Below are 16,827 nucleotides of genomic sequence, written 5' to 3' on the forward strand. Positions count from 1 at the left end.
CTCGGGCAGGTGGGACTAGTATAGCTGGGACATGTTGGCCGGTATGGGCCAAAGGTTTCCACATGGTGTAACTCTGTAGGCAGCAATTGTGCTTTTGTAAGGTTAAGCACTCTACAGATTACAATAACGTTACTGTGCCCTTTAGGATGGTGAAATTTGTGCATTGACTAATTTTAATGAAGGACTTTCTTTGCATTACTCTTGAATGAGGAAGTGTCATTTTGTATTTTCATGTCCTGTACCAGAAGTTTCTCAATCTCCACTCTCTGTTGGAAAATTGTATCATTGTTCTTCTCAATTGAGATTCATTTTGGTACCGTGTTAAAGGAAAGGCGTCGTCAAGCTGGAAAGAGTGTCAAGCTGGAAAGAGAGGTTTTACATGGATGTTGCCAGGACTCGAGGGCCTGAGGCAGTGGCTAGGAATTTATTCCTTGGAGCACAGGAGGATGAGGGATGATCTTATAGAGGTGTATAAAAAATATGAGAGGAGTAGATCGGGTAAATGCATAGAGTCTCTTGCCCAGAGTAGGGGAATCGAGAACCAGAGGACATAGGTTTGAGGTGAGGGGGAAGAGATTTAATAGGAACCTGAGGGGCGGCTTTTTTTACATAAAGGACGGTGGGCGTATGGAACGAGGTGCCAGAGGAGGTAATTAGACAATAGGTGCAGGAGTAGGCCATTCGGCCCTTCGAGCCAGTACCGCCATTCAATGTTATAATAGACAAGACAATAGGCAATAGACAATAGGTGCAGGAGTAGGCCATTCGGCCCTTCGAGCCAGCACCGCCATTCAATGTGATCATGGCTGATCATCCACAATCAATTCCTGCCTTCTCCCCATATCCCCTGACTAGCTCTATCTAGCTCTCTCTTGAAAGTATCCAGAGAACCGGCCTCCACCGCCCTCTGAGGCAGAGAATTCCACAGACTCACAACTCTTTGTGTGAAAAAGTGTTTCCACATCTCCGTTCTAAATACCTTACCCCTTATTCTTAAACTGTGGCCCCTGGTTCTGGACTCCCCCAACACCGGGAACATGTTGCCTGCCCATAGCGTGTCCAAACCCTTAATAATCTTATATGTTTCAATAAGATCCCCTCGTATGTGGCAGGGACTATCATAACATAAAAGAGACAATTGGACAGGTGCATGGAGAGGACAGGTTTGGAGGGATATGGGCCAAAGGCAGGCAGGTGGGACGAGTGTAGATGGGGGATGATGGCTGGTGTGAGCAAGTTGGGGTGAAGCTGCCTGTCTCCACACTGTATCACTCTGTGGCTGCGTTGTCTGCGAAGGGCGCTCAGCATCGCCAAGGACTGCTCTCACCCCAACCATGGACTGTTTACCCTCCTACCATCCAGGAGGCACTACAGGTCTCTCCGTTGCCGGACCAGCAGGTCCAGGAACAGCTGATTCCCTGCGGCTGTCACACTACTCAACACTGTACCTCGGTGACTGCCAATCACCCCCCCCCCCCCGGACACTCCTCCCACAGGAAAAACACTATGACTGTATGCATGTAAATAGATTTATTTATTGAAATCATATTCTATGTCGCTCGTCCAGGGAGATGCTAACTGCATTTCGTTGTCTCTGTACTGTACACTGACAATGACAATTAAAGTTGAATCTGAATCTGAATCTGGCTCTGATATTTTGTTGTGTGTTGTAATGTTTTTCGTCTCACGAGTTGGTACGTCTCTATAAGATCGCCCCTCACCCTCCCACACTCCACGAATAGAGTCCTAGCCTGCTCAACCCATTTCCGAAAGCACAAGACCTCGAGTCCTGGCAACATCATTTTTGGTGGTACACAAAAATGCTGGAGAAACTCAGCGGGTGCAGCAGCATCTATGGAGCGAAGGAGATAGGCAACGTTTCGGGCCGAAACCCTTGGAACCCGCTGAGTTTCTCCAGCATTTTTGTGCACCTTTGATTTTCCAGCATCTGCAGTTCCTTCTTAAACATCCTTTTTGGTTCCTTGTTAGAACTTAATTACAACTGATTAGATTCTATTGCATCATTTATTGCCCCAATTACATAACAGGCGATGCACCAACAGAAAAAGCAACTTGAACAGAGGAAAACAACTTGGGCTGCTTCACAGGAAAAGTTACCAAGAGTAAGATTGCAGGAAAAAGAACTGATAAAAATATCAGGTGGTAAATATGGAATGAGAAATGAAAATGTTTCAGGCGAATATTTCATCAGAACTTAGCTAAAGTTTTCCGAACTTTGACAATAGACAATAGGTGGAGGAGTAGGCCATTTGGCCCTTCGAGCCAGCACCGCCATTCAATGTGATCATGGCTGATCATCCCCAATCAATACCCCATTCCTGCCTTCTCCCCATATCCCCTGACTCCACTATTTTTAAGAGCCCTATCTAGCTCTCTCTTGAAAGTATCCAGAGACCCTGCCTCCACCGCCCTCTGAGGCAAAGAATTCCACATTTGGTCATACATAGAACAGTACAAGCACAGGAACAGGCCCTTCGGCCCACAATGTTTGTGCTGAACACGATGCTGAGTTAAACTGATCTCGTCTTGGCCGTAGGCGATCCATAACCCTCCATTTTCAGCATATTCGTGTGCGTATCCAAATTAAGCCTCTTGAAGACCAATATCGTATCTGCCTCCACCCTCTGCCAATGCATTCCAAGCCCCCACCACCACAAAACTTGCCCTGCATATCTCCACTAGACATTCCCCCTCACACCTTATTGCGATGGCATAGTCACGGAGTCATACAGTATGGAAATAGGCCCTTCAGCCCAACCAACATACCCCATCTACACTAGTCCCATCTGCCTGCTTTTGGCCCATATCTCTCCAAACTTGTCCTATCCATGTACCTGTCTAAATGTTTCTTAAACGTTGCGATAGTCCCTGCTTCAACTACCTCCTCTGGCAGCTTGTTCCATACACCCACTAATCTTTGTATAAAACAGTTACCTCTCAGATTCCTATTAAGTCGTTTCCCCTTTACTTCAAACCTATGTCCTCTGGTCCTCGATTCCCCTACTCTGGGCAAGAGACTCTGTGAGTCTCCCCGATCTATTCCTCTCATGATTTTATACACAAGCCCAACTGTAATTCGGCCACTGTAATGTTTTGTGGGTGTGTGTTGTAATGTTTTTCTTCGCATGAGTTTGTACGTCTCTATAAGATCACCCCTCACCCTCCTACACTCCACGAATAGAGTCCCAGCCTGCTCAACCGTTTCCTATAGCACAAGACCTCGAGTCCTGGCAACATCCTCACATATATTCTCTGCACCCTTTCCAGCTTGACAACATCTTTCCTTTAACACGCTGCCCAGAACTGAACACAATACTCTAAAATCGACCTCGCCCAACAATCTTTCTACAACTGCAACATGACCTCCCAACTTCTATACTCAAAACTCTTGACAAATGAAGGCCAAAGTGCCAAAAGCCTTTTTGACCACCCTATCTATTTTTAAGACAGAGATAGATAGATTTTTGATTAGTACTGGTGTCAGAGGTTATGGGGAGAAGGCAGGAGAATGGGGTTGGGAAGGAGGGATAGATCAGCCATGATTGAATGGCGGAGTAGACTTGATGGGCCGAATGACCTAATTCTACTCCTATCACCTATGACCTTCTAACTACCTGTAACGCTCCATCAATAATCATCTTGCTTGCTTTAGCCTTCCAAATTTATACAGTTCACACAGTGTACTTCATGGATTAAGATAGTATATTAAGTTTATCATGTTTTGATCAACTCTCCCAATTAAGTTTCAAAATGTATATGCACGTATCTGTGGATGATGGAATCCCAAACAAAATACAAAGTGCTGGAGTAACTCAGTGAGTCAGGTAGCAAGAGCCATTCTCTTCATAGACGTTTTATACTTTAGAGATACGGCGCGGAAACAGATCATTCGGCCCACCGAGTCCGCGCCGATCAGCGATCACCCCGTACATTAGCACTATCCTACACACACGAGGGACAATTTACAATTTTTGCCGAAGCCTATTAACCTACAAACCTGCACGTCTTTGGAGTGTGGGAGGAAACCGAAGATTTTGGAGAAAACCCACGCAGGTCACGGGGAGAACGTACAAACTCCGTACTGACAGCACCCGTGGTCAGGATGGAACCACGGGTCCCAGATGCTGTGAGGCAGCAACTCTACCTCTGTGCCACCGTGCCGCTCTAAGATGATGCCTGACCCGCCGAGTTACTCCAGCACTTTGAGTTTAGCTCAAGACATGGTCTGTAATGTGTTGCAGAAATATATATTGGGAAACGTCTGCACAAAGGCAAACATTTCGAATGTCGCAATTTCTCGTTTCTTTTCAGGCAAACTCTCTTGTGCTCTTCCCTCTTGCCGATTCAGATCTGGCCGAAAATATAGTTTATCCAAAATCGACACAAAAGATGAAATAGACAATAGACAATAGGTGCAGGAGTAGACTATTCGGCCCTTCGAGCCAGCACCGCCATTCAATGTGATCATGGCTGATCATGCCTAATCAGTACCCCCGTTCCTGCCTTCTCCCCATATCCCCTGACTCTGCTATCTTTAAGAGCCCTATCTAGCTCTCTCTTGAAAGCATCCAGAGATCGTTCCGTATCAGAAATAAATCTTTAAACTTACCCATAAAATGAATCACTTTACGTCAAAGATTGCTGCAAGGAATTTCATATCCCCTTTTCTGCGTAGCACAGGATAATATGTTGAGTATCGGTTCCGAGGTTGTCAACAATAGTTTAATCTTGGGAGCAGGACGTGTCCAACAGTGGCAGCTAACTTCTGTGATTGAATGAGAGAGAGAGAGGGTGGAGACGTTAAGGGACTTCTCATTCCCAGCTCGCAAGAGAGGAACTACCATTAACTTAACTGCACCAGTTTTACAACCGCACCACGTGACGACCAACTAGGAAATGGAATTCATCTGCGTCACTGTCTGCGGACAATCTCAGTACAACGGTCAGAGTATTGAGTACAGAAGTTGGGAGACAGACACAAAAAGCTGGAGTAACTCAGCGGGACAGGCAGCATTTCTGGAGAGAAGGAATGGGTGGCGTTTCGGGTCGAGACCCTTCACCAGACTTAGTAAAAGCCCCTGTCCCACTTTCCCGAGTTACTCACGAATTCTCCAGCGTTTTCCCCTTGATTCAAACTCGGGGAATGTCCGTAACGAGTCCGTAGGAGTCCGTATATATTTCGTAGCGGCTCGTAATGCCAGCCGTAGGTACTCGGGGCATCAGGTAAGTCGGGACGTTTTTTCAGCATGATGAAAAATGTCCACGAGTAAAAAAAATAGCCCCAAGTACCTACGGCTGGAATCTCCCAGTTTGAATCAAGGGGAAAATTCGGGAGAATTCGTAACTCGGGAAAGTGGGACAGGCCCTTTAGGGAAAAGGGAAACGAGAGATATAGACGATGATGTAGAGAGAGATAAAGAACAAAGAATGAAAGATATGCAAGAAAGTAACGATGATAAAGAAAACAGGCTGTTGTTTGCTGTTTGTTGGGTGAAAACGAGAAGCTGGTGCAACTTGGCTGGGGGAGGGATGGAGAGAGAGGGAATGCCCGGGTTACTTGATGTTTTGTGCCCCGAGAGAAGTTGGGAGGTCACGTTGCAGTTGTACAAGACGTTGGTGAGGCCGCAATTAGAGCATTGTGTTCCGTTTTGGGCACCATGTTATAGGAAAGATGTTGTCAAGCTGGAAAGGGTACAGAGAAAGTTCACAAGAATGTTGCCAGGACTAGAGGGTCTGAGCTATAGGCAGAGGTTGAGTAGGCTGGGACTCTATTCCTTGGAGTGCAGGAGAATGAGGGGTGATCTTATAGAGGTGTACAAAATCATGAGAGGAATAGATTGTGTGGATGGACAGAGTCTCTTGCCCAGAGTGGGAGAATCGAGGACCAGAGGACATAGGTTTAAGGTGAAGGAAATTTTTTTAATAGGAATCTGAGGGGTGATTTGTTCACACAAAGGGTGGCAGGTGTATGGAACAAGCTGTCAGAGGAGGTAGTTGAGGCAGGGACTATCCCAACGTTTAAGAAACGGTTAGACAGGTACATGGATAGGACAGGCTTGGAGGGCTATCGACCAAAGGCGGGCAGGTGGGACTAGTGTAGCTGGGACATGTTGGCTGGTGTGGGCAAGTTGGGCTATTTCCACGCTGAATCACTCTAACAGCGAGATATTGTGGACGCAGCCCAGACCGTCACACAAACCAACCTCCCTTCCGTTGACTCTATCTACACCTCACGCTGCCTCGGCAAGGCCAGCAGCATAATCAAGGACCAGTCACACCCTGGCCACTTCCTCTTCTCCCCTCTCCCATCGGGCAAATGGCACAGAAGTGTGAAAAAGCGCACCTCCAGACTCAAGGACAGTTTCTTCCCAGCTGTTATCAGGCAACTGAACCATCCTACCAACAACTAGAGAGCGGTCCTGAACTACTATCTACCTCATTGGAGACTATCATTAATCAGACTTTACAGGACTTTATCTTGCACTAAATGTTATTCCCTTCATCATGTATCTGTTTACTGGGGATGGCTCAATTGTAATCATGTATTGCCTTTCCGCTGAAGATAGACACAAATGCTGAGTAACTGAGTGGGTTAGGCAGCATCTTTGGATAGAAGGAATGGGTGACGTTTCGGGTTGAAACACTTCTTCAGACGGTCAGGGGAGAGAGAGACATAGAGATATTGAAGGACAAAGGTGTGAAAATGAGGGATCAAAGGGGACGAAGGTCAAGGAAAATGTAGAAAGGATAATTGTTGGCTGAGGAGAAGTTGACAACGAGGCATACAAACAGTAAGATTTAATCAGGAGGACAGTGAAACTAGTCGGAGAACTAGGGTGGGGGAGGGACGGAGAGAGAGAGGGAAAGCACGGGTTACTTGAAGTTAGAAAGGTCAAGATACATACCGCTGGATTGTAAGCTGCCCAAGTGAAATACTGGTTAGCACGTAACAAAAGCTTTTCACTGTACTGTGTTGAAACATATAAGATTGTTAAGGGCTTGGACACGCTAGAGGCAGGAAACATGTTCCCGATGTTGGGGGAGTCCAGAACCAGGGGCCACAGTTTAAGAATAAGGAGTAAGCCATTTAGAACAGAGACGAGGAAACACTTTTTCTCACAGAGAGTGGTGAGTCTGTGGAATTCTCTGCCACAGAGGGCGGTGGAGGCAGGTTCTCTGGATGCTTTCAAGAGATAGGGCTCTTAAAAATAGCGGAGTCAGGGGATATGGGGAGAAGGCAGGAACGGAGTACTGATTGGGGATGATCAGCCATGATCACATTGAATGGCGGTGCTGGCTCGAAGGGACGAATGGCCTACTCCTGCACCTATTGTACCTCGGTATACGTGACAATAAACTAAACTCAAACATCGAGTGGAGGTTACAGGGCTGTGCCTTTGGATTCTCCTCTTCATTCAGTTTCAGTTTCAATATCTACATGACTCCTTGCCGCTGTCAACTGTGGTTGTACCAAGACCTCAGAGTCAGGTGAAATTCCTAGCGTGCATAGATACAGTCATAAAGTCATACAGCACGGAAACAGTCCCTTTGGCTCAACTGGTCCCCGCCCAACACTATGCCCCGCCTAATCCCCTTAGACTTCCCCGCCGAAGCCAGTCCCATTTACCTGGATTGGTTTAGTTTAGTCTATTGTCATGTGTACCGAGGTACAGTGAAGGGGCGGCACGGTGGCGCAGCGGTAGAGTTGCTGCCTCACAGCGCCAGAGACCCGGGTTCGATCCTGACCACGGGTGCGGTCTGTACGGAGTTTGTACGTTCTCCCCGTGACCTGCGTGGGTTTTCCCCGAGTGCTCCGGATTCCTCCGACGTGAAAGATGTACAGGTTTTGTAGGTTACTGGACTTCGGCAAAGATTGTAAATTGGTTCTCGTGTCGGGGGATCGCCGGTTCGATGTGGACCCGGTGGGCCAAAGGGCCTGTTTCTGCACTGTATCTCTACACTCAACTCAATCATGTCTTTGATATTTCCACTCCGTTAAAAACATTCCACCCAATCTATGCCTCTCATAAGTTTATATATTTCTATTATGTCTTGAAGACTGAGATCTTGTTCATATGTTCATAAATGATAGGAGAAAAATTAGGCAATTTGGCCCATCAAGTCTACTCCGCCATTCAATCATGGCTGATCTACAATTCCCTCCATAATGTTTGGGAGAAACACCCATCATTTATATATTTGACAATAGACAATAGACAATAGGTGCAGGAGTAGGCCATTCGGCCCTTCGAGCCAGCACCGCCATTCAATGTGATCATGGCTGATCATTTCCAATCAGCAATAACAGCACTGGCACTGGTTCTGACAGACATTTTTAACACCTCCCTGAACCAGGCCATTGTTCCATCATGTTTCAAGACAGCCACCATCATACCAGTTCCCAAAAAGTCCACAATAACCTGCCTGAATGATTACCGCCCCGTAGCACTCACACCAATAATAATGAAGTGTTTTGAGAGGCTTATTAAGCAGCACATGGTCTCTAAACTCCCCTCCAGTTTTGACCTGTTCCAGTTTGTTTATCGCCCGAACCGCTCCACAGAGGATGCTATCACCTCTGCAGTCCACCTAAGCCTACAACACCTGGAGGAGAAGAACACCCACGTGCGGATGCTGTTTGTTGATTTCAGCTCAGCATTCAATACGATAATCCCCCAGCATCTGGTGAGCAAACTGGCACCCCTAGGATTCAATACCACACTATGCAACTGGATCCTGGATTTCCTTTCTGAAAGACCCCAGTCTGTGCGGGTGGGGAAGAACACCTCCTCGGTCATCACACTGAGCACCGGCTCCCCTCAGGGCTGTGTCCTGAGTCCGCTGCTCTTCACATTGATGACACATGACTGTGTCGCCAGGTCCACTACTAACCATATCATCAAATACACGGATGACACAACAGTAGTGGGCCTCATCCACAACAACGACGACCAGGCATACAGAGAGGAGGTGGAGCAGCTGGTGAGCTGGTGCAGCAAGAACAACCTTCTCCTAAATGTGGACAAAACCAAGGATATTGTCGTCGACTTCAGAAAGAAAAATCAGCCCAGTCACACTCCGCTGGGCATCAACAACTTAGCAGTGGAGCAGGTGAAAAGCATCAAGTTCCTGGGAGTGCATATAACGGATACCTTAACTTGGACCACAAACATCACATCTCTGGTAAAACGGGCACAGCAGCGTTTGTACTTCCTCTGCAGGATGAGAAGATCACACCTCCACCCTCCCATCCTCACCACATTCTACAGAAGCACCATTGAATCAGTCATGACCAGCTGCATCTCTACGTGGTGCGGCGGCTGTACAGCTGCGGACTGGAAGTGCCTTCAGAGAGTGGTGAGGACAGCGGAAAAAATCATTGGGACTTCTCTTCCTTCCATCATGGACATTGGTTACAAACGCTGCCTGACAAGAGCTAAGGGCATTACCAGAGCCCCCACGCACCCACAATATGGACTGTTTACACTGCTGAACTCTGGGAGGAGGTACCGCAGCATGAAGAGCGGGACAACCAGGTTCTGCAACAGCTTCATCCCCCAGGCCATAAGACTATTGAACTCACAATCAAACCGAGGTTAGAACTTTCTTATACATTGCCACTTTTAAAAATTTCCTACATATCTATTTTACAGAACTATACACATGAAGCACTTTTTATGGACACACTAAACACTTTTACTGATCGCTTGATATAAATGTTATATTCTGCTGCTACTTTGAAGAGTCAATGCAACGAAATTTCGTTCAATGTGCACTGTGTCTATGTGTATACCTGAATGACAATTAAAGTTAATCAACAACAACAATCAATAATCCGTCAATCTCCACCTTAAAAATATCCCCTGACTTGGCCTCCACAACCTTCTGTGGCAAAGAATTCCACAGATTCACCACCCACTGATTGAAGCCACTTTCAAATGCCAGAGGTTGTTTCTCTCGCTTATAGTGCAGCACAGCTGCCTGCACATGGTCCATATCTCAAGTGCCTATTCATAAGCTTTCGGAACAGAATTAGGCCATTCAGCCCATCAAGTCAAGTCCGCCATTCAATCGAAAAGCCTCTTAAACACCACTGTCGTATCTGCCTCCACCACCACCCCTGGTAGTATGTTTCAGGCACCCCCACTACTCTGTGCAATAAAACTTGCCCAGCTCATCTCCATTAAACTTTCCCCCTCTCACCTTATAGCCATGCACTCTAGTCTTGGACATTTCCACCCTGGGTAAAAGGTTCAGACTCTATACCCTATCTTTTAGACTTTACTGTGGACGTTAGAGAGGCAGTGTGGAAATGGGCCCTTCGGCCCACCGAGTCCGCGCTGAACAGTGATCACCCCGTACTATCCTACACACACTGGGGACAATTTATGATTTGCAGATGCCGATTAACCTACAAACCTGTGCGTCTTTGGAGTGTGGGAGGAAAGCGGAGCATTCGGAGAAAACCCACGCGGTCACAGGGAGAATGTACAAACTCCATAAGACTGGATTGAACCCGGGTCTCTGGTGATGTAGGGCAGCAGCTCTACAGCTGTTTCTTTTAAGTTGTAGTGTGCAAATTCCTTAAGTTCCAGATCAGTGCAGAAAAGAAAACGTCTGGATCTGCCCTTGAGCTTTTGAACATTTCAATGCGTTAGATCAACATTAAGAACTACATCAGCATAATAGGTAGCATCTTGCTGGAACTTTTCAATTGTATTTTGAGTGAATAAATCCAATTCATTTTGAAGTGATTGAGGTAAAAATCTTTTAAACATTCCTCTTACAGCACGGAAACAGGCCCTTCGGCCCACCGAGCCCACGCCGACCATCGATCGCCCATTCACACCAGTTCTATGTTATTCCACTTTCTCAACCACTCCTCTACACACTAGGGACAATTTACAGAGGCCAATTAACCTACAATACTTGAATTCACTTTAAAGTGAATAAATTAAAATGGGCGGCACGGTGGCGCAGCGGTAGAGTCGCTGACTCACAGCGCCGGAGAACCAGGTTCGATCCCGACCACCGGTGCTGTCTGTACGGAGTTTGTACGTTCTCCCCGTGACCTGTGTGGGTTTTCTCCAAGATCTTCGGTTTCCTCCCACACTCCAAAGACGTACAGGTTTGTAGGTTAATTGGCTTGGTAAATGTAAAAATTGTCCCAAGTGGGTGTAGGATAGTATTAATGTGCGGGGATTGCTGGTCGGCGCGGACCCGGTGGGCCGAAGGGCCTGTTCCCGCGCTGAACTAAACTAAACTAAATACAGTTTATTTTAAACATCATTAAGGTGAAATTTTATTTTTTTTACAGCATGTCAACAGGGCCTTCGGCCCACCAAGTCCCCACCAACCATTGCTCTCCCATTCACACCAGTTTGATGCTATCCAACTGTTACATCCACCCCGTCCTTACAAAATAGGGGCAATGTGCAGAGGCCAATTGACCTATAAAACTTCAATTAATTTTTGTGAATAAGTAACGTTTAATTTAAAGCCATTAACATGAAATGTTCTATTTTTTAAATGTTTTCCCACGCTTTGTACATTTGCAATTTAACAAGGAGCTAACAGCATACAGATGTAAGGTTTCGCCCATCCATTCAACATAGCCAATAGAACATAGAATGTAGAACATTGAACAGTACAGAACAGGAACAGGCCCTTCGGCCCACAATGTGTGTGCTGAACATGATGCCCAGATCCACTCTTATCTGCCTGCCTATAATCAGTATATCTCTCCCTTCCTCAAATGGATTATAAGATATCCACCAGGTGGCGCCAGCTATGGCTGCCTCGCCAACAGTCTGTCTGTCCCTTCCTTCCTGTTGTTTTTTAGTATGTGTTAAATGTATGTTTTAGTGTTTGTTAGCTTGTTTTATGTTGGAGGTGGGCAAGTTGGGGAAAATCTCCTACCTCGACGGAGATACAATTTTTTTCCGTATCGTATCTCTGTCCGCACTGCAGCCTAACATCGAGGAGCTGGCGGCCTCTGCTGGAGACCGACTTCGGGAGCTCCAACCGTGGAAGCCTGCGGGAATTAACACCGGGGTGCTGGCGGTCCCTGGTTAGAGACCGACTTCGGGAGCTCCAACCGTGGAAGCCTGCGGGAATTAACACCTGGTTAGAGACCGACTTCGGGAGCTCCAAAGCGCAGGAACTTCGACTGTCCCGACGCGGGAGCTTCAACCATCCTGACGCGGGGGCTTCCATCACAGTGAGGAATGTGGGGAATCCACTGTGGTGGATGTTTATGTTCACTTTTATGTAGTTGTGTGTCTTGTTGCTTTTTTTTAGTGCGGCTGGCAGGTAATTCGAGTTTCACTGTACCTTAATTACGTGACATGTGACAATAAACTGACCTTTGTACTTTTGAACCTTTGAAGATTAACTGGAATGACTTGCAGCATCTTTAACATAGTAAAATAACCAGGCAAAAATAATCAGGCAAAAATCAGTGAGGAAGACTTTGAGGAATGGATTGATGGCGGTGAGGATGTTGAAAAGTCTAGGATGGAGGGATACGTTTTGTGATACAGCGCAGAAACAGGCCCTTCGGCCCACCGAGTCCGCGTCGACCATCGATCACCCCGTACACTAGTTCTCTGTTTATCACAGTTTTGCATCCCACACACTAGCGGCAATTTACTGAAGCCAATTCACCTACAAACTTCCACTTATTAAATGTTAACTAGTTTACTTTAGTTTAGAGATACAGTGTAGAAACAGGCCCTATGTCCCACCGAGTCCGCGCCGACCAGTGATCACCCGTTCACGCTAGTTCTATGTGTAGGAAAGAACTGCAGATGCTGGTTTAAATCAAAGGTAGATACAAAATGCTGGAGTAACTCAGCGGGACAGGCAGCATCTTTGAAGTTGGGTCTCATTCCTTCTCTCCAGAGATGCTGCCTGTCCCGCTGAGTTACTCAGGCATTTTGTGTCTACCCACAGTAGTTCTATTCCACGCACCAGGGACAGTTTAAGAAGCCAATTAACCTATAAACCTGTACGTCTTAAGAGTGCGGGAGGAAACCGGAGCACCCGGACAAAACCCACGCAGGTCAAGGGGAGAACGTACAAACTCCGTGCAGACAGCACCCGTAGTCAGGATCGAACCCGGATCTCTGTCGCTGTGAGGCAGCAACTCTACCGCTGCACCCCCACTGAGGTTTTCGGCAGCTGAAGCCACCACCAACAATGACGGGAGGGGGAGGGGGAAGGAAGTCAGGGAGTTGGTGGGAGGTCATATAAGCTTTCAGGGATAAGGTCGATAGCCTGACCTTTGGACTTTGCCTGGCATTTGCATTTATATACCAACTATTATCAAAGTTGGATAGGTTTTTAATTCTGAGATTAGTGCCAATTCAGAGTGGAGTGCCCTAGAACTCTTGGGTTAGGTTGTCAGATTGCGGGCAGTGAGATAATCATCCCTCTTAGAGTCATCGAGTGAGTCAGCATGGAAACAGGCCCTTCAACCCAACTTTCCCACACCGACCAACATGTCCCAGCTACACCAGTCCCACCTGCCTGCGTTTGGCCCATATCCCTCTAAACCTGTCCTATTCATGTATATATCCTTGTGCTCACTGTAGTCATTGCTGGAGATGTCATCTCACTGGAGAGTCGCACTTTGAACTGGTCTACATTATCATTACCTTCATCCAAATTAATTTGTTTTGGGGCGGCACGGTGGCGCAGCGGTACAGTTGCTGCCTCACAGAGCGAGAGACCCGGGTTCGATTCTGACTCGTGACTGCGGGTGCTGTCTGTACGGAGTTTGTACGTTCTCCCGTGACCTGCGAGGGATTTCTCCGGGAACTCCGGTCCACATTCCAAGGACGTACAGGTTTGTAGGTTAATTGGCTTCTGTATAATTGCCTGCAGTTTAGTTTAGTTGAGAGATACAGCGCGGAACAGGCCTTTTGGCCCGCGCCGACCAGCGAACCCCGCACATTAGCGCTATCCCACACACACTAGGGACAATTTACACTTACACCAAGTATACAAACCCAAACCAATTAACCTACAAACCTGTACGTCTTTGGAGTGTGCAGGGCATAGAATTAGTGTATGTGTGATCGCTGGTAGGCGCGGACTCAGTGGGCAGTGTAGTGGCCATTTGACTTGTTTTGCATGTCATTGATGATGGGGGAGAAAGCAAGGACTATCTGAAATTAGAGAAGTCAATGTTCATACCGCTGAGGTGTAATGAATGAATGAATACGTTTATTGGCCAAGTATTCACATACAAGGAATTTACCTTGGTGCTCCGCCCGCAAGTGACAACATGACATACACTGACAGTTAGGAATGACACATAAAACATTCAACATTAATAATAAAAATAATAAAACGACCTAAGCAAAATATGAGGTGACCCCCCCCCCCCCCCCACATCAGTCTGAAGAAGGGTCTCGACCCGAAACATTGCCTATTCCTTCGCTCCATAGATGCTGCCTCACCCGCTGAGTTCCTCCAGCATTTTTGTCTACCTTCTGAAATTTGTTTGTTTATATTTATCTATATTACTAAAAGTCTGTTCTTGACCGGTTTTGGCCATCTGTGCTGCGATTTCCGAGAGAACGCCGCAACCTACGGCCGTCATTTTTGGCCACCTTGCTCAGAGCCCCCCTCCGCCATATGTGTGCCGAGGATTTTTCCCGTCGATGACAAATGACAGAGATATTAATGATTTTACAAAATTCCCCATTCTCTCTGCTGCCCCTGCTGGCGGCAGGGGGGAGGGACTATAAAACAAGGAAGTGGTGTGCCTCAATCAGTGTCTGCAAGCTGGAGGAAGGCAGAGGGTCACGTTTCTCTGAGCTGTGAATAACACTGAACACATGTCTACTCAAATGTAAGTGTCCTTAGTGGTTCTAAAACACTTGCAGAATGTGTCTATTGGTTCTAAAATGTTTGCAAAAAGTGTTTATTGGTTCTAGAATGTTTGCAAAAAGTGTCTCTTTTGGTTCTACAATGCTTGCAGAATGTGACTTTTTTGGTTCTAAAATGTTTTTTAGGATCTCCTTCCCCTCTCCTCTCCCCCCCCTCCTCTCCCCCCCCTCTCCTCTCCCCCCCTCTCCTCTCCCCCCCTCTCCTCCCCCCCGCTCCTCTCCTCCCCCTCTCTTCTCCTCCCCCCCTCTCCTCTCCTCCCCCCTCTCCTCTCCTCCCCCCCTCTCCTCTCCTCCCCCCTCTCCTCTCCCCCCTCCCCCCTCTCTCTCTCCCCTCTTTTTCTCACTTCCATCCCCTCCCCCACCATTCCTCCCCTAAACCCCCCTCCTCTCCACACACCCCTACCCCCTTCCCTCCACCCTCCCTCCCCACCTCTCCCCCTCCCCTCTCAGCACACCCTCTCTCTCCCCCTCCCCCCCTCCTCCCCCCTCTCTCCTCCCCCTCCCCTCCCCCTCCCCTCCCCCTCTCTCCTCCCCCCTCTCCCCCCCTCTCTCTCTCTCCCCTGCTCCCCTCCATCCCCCCCCACCCTCCCTCCCTCCCCTAAACCCCCTCCCCTCCACACCCCCTACCCTGTTCCCTCCACCCTCCCCCCTACCTCCCCCTCCCTGCTCCCCAACTCTCCCCCTCACCCCCCTCTCAGCACACCCTCTCTCTCCCCCTCACTCTCACCCTCTCTCTTCCCCTCACTCTCACCCTCTCTCTCTCCTCCCCTCCTCCCCCACCTTTCCCCCCTCATCCACCCTCCCTCTTCTCCTCTCCACCCCCCTCTCCCTCTTGCCCTCTCTCTGTGTCTCTGTCTCTCTCTCTGTCTCTGCCCCTTCTCTCTCTGCCCTCACTCTCTACCCCCCCCTCCCCCCCCCCCCCCCCCCCCCCCCCCCCAAGTGTGACTGCAAGTTGGGGGCTATGCGTCAGTAGATAGGGTGTTTATGGGGTAAAAGGAGCAAATTAATAATCTTAATATAATATCAAGGGGGGTAATTAGCGTGAGTGCGGGGGGTAGTTAGTGTGTGTGACGCTGCATGCCGCCTCCCCCCCCCCACAACCGCACGTTGGGGGAACAGACCCAACGGGTCTGCACTTGGTCTAGTATATATTATAATTGTTTGTTTATATATATATGTAGTTCAGAGCTTATATGAGGTTGTAGCGTTTAATAGCCTGATGGCTGTCGGGAAGAAGCTGCTCCTGAACCAGGACGTTACAGTTTTCAGGCTCCTGCACATTCTTCCCGATGGCCGGAGTGAGATAAGAGCGTGGCCAGGGTGGTGTGGGTCTCTGATGATGCTGGCTGCCCTTTGTGAGGCAGCGACTCCTGTAGATCCCTTCGATGGTGGGGAGGTCAGTACCCGTGATGGACTGGGCGGTATAACTCGGGACAGATTTACCCGTCTGCATTCTTAATAGATATAAATGCAGAATTCAAATTTGACGATGCTTTCTAAATAAAGGATTGCACGAAAGTTGCGGCTCATTTTGCCTCCCGTCCATTTATAGAACACGTAGTCGCAGTTTTCGGACTATTTTAAGTCTGCTGTTCAATTATCTATTTTGATGTTTAAGGGAAGGGATTGAGTATATTTTTGCGGATTGGTTTGAAGGATGCCAGTGCCTGTGTTTGGAATGTTTCTGGCATCCAATGTCAGCATTAAACACTTCCCCATCGGATTTAGCACGGCCAGATGCATGTAGTACTCTTTAGACTGCACGGATTTCATTTCACATTTATTTCAGGATAGTTCTGGATATTATTTACTAAATCCTGATCTAGGGCCAGAGTTATGTTTAAGGAAGAACTGCAGAAGCTGGAAAAATCGAAGGTGGACAAAAATGCTGGAGAAACTCAGCGGGTGA

The 16,827-nt window shown here is 47.7% G+C and overlaps 1 protein-coding gene across 3 annotated transcripts in view; it reads right to left on the reverse strand.

Annotated features, from left to right (window-relative positions):
* atxn1 (ataxin 1) overlaps positions 1-16,827 on the reverse strand; it is a 222,609-nt gene that overhangs the window by 174,345 nt on the left and 31,437 nt on the right. For all 3 annotated transcript variants that reach the window (XM_033014314.1, XM_033014291.1, XM_033014306.1), the window contains exon 2: positions 4,631-4,786. The gene's annotated coding sequence lies outside the window, so the exon portion shown is untranslated. The remainder of the gene's footprint in view (positions 1-4,630; positions 4,787-16,827) is intronic.

Source organism: Amblyraja radiata, chromosome 2 (genome assembly GCF_010909765.2).
Source record: "Amblyraja radiata isolate CabotCenter1 chromosome 2, sAmbRad1.1.pri, whole genome shotgun sequence".
In the NCBI taxonomy this organism is placed as follows: domain Eukaryota; kingdom Metazoa; phylum Chordata; class Chondrichthyes; order Rajiformes; family Rajidae; genus Amblyraja; species Amblyraja radiata.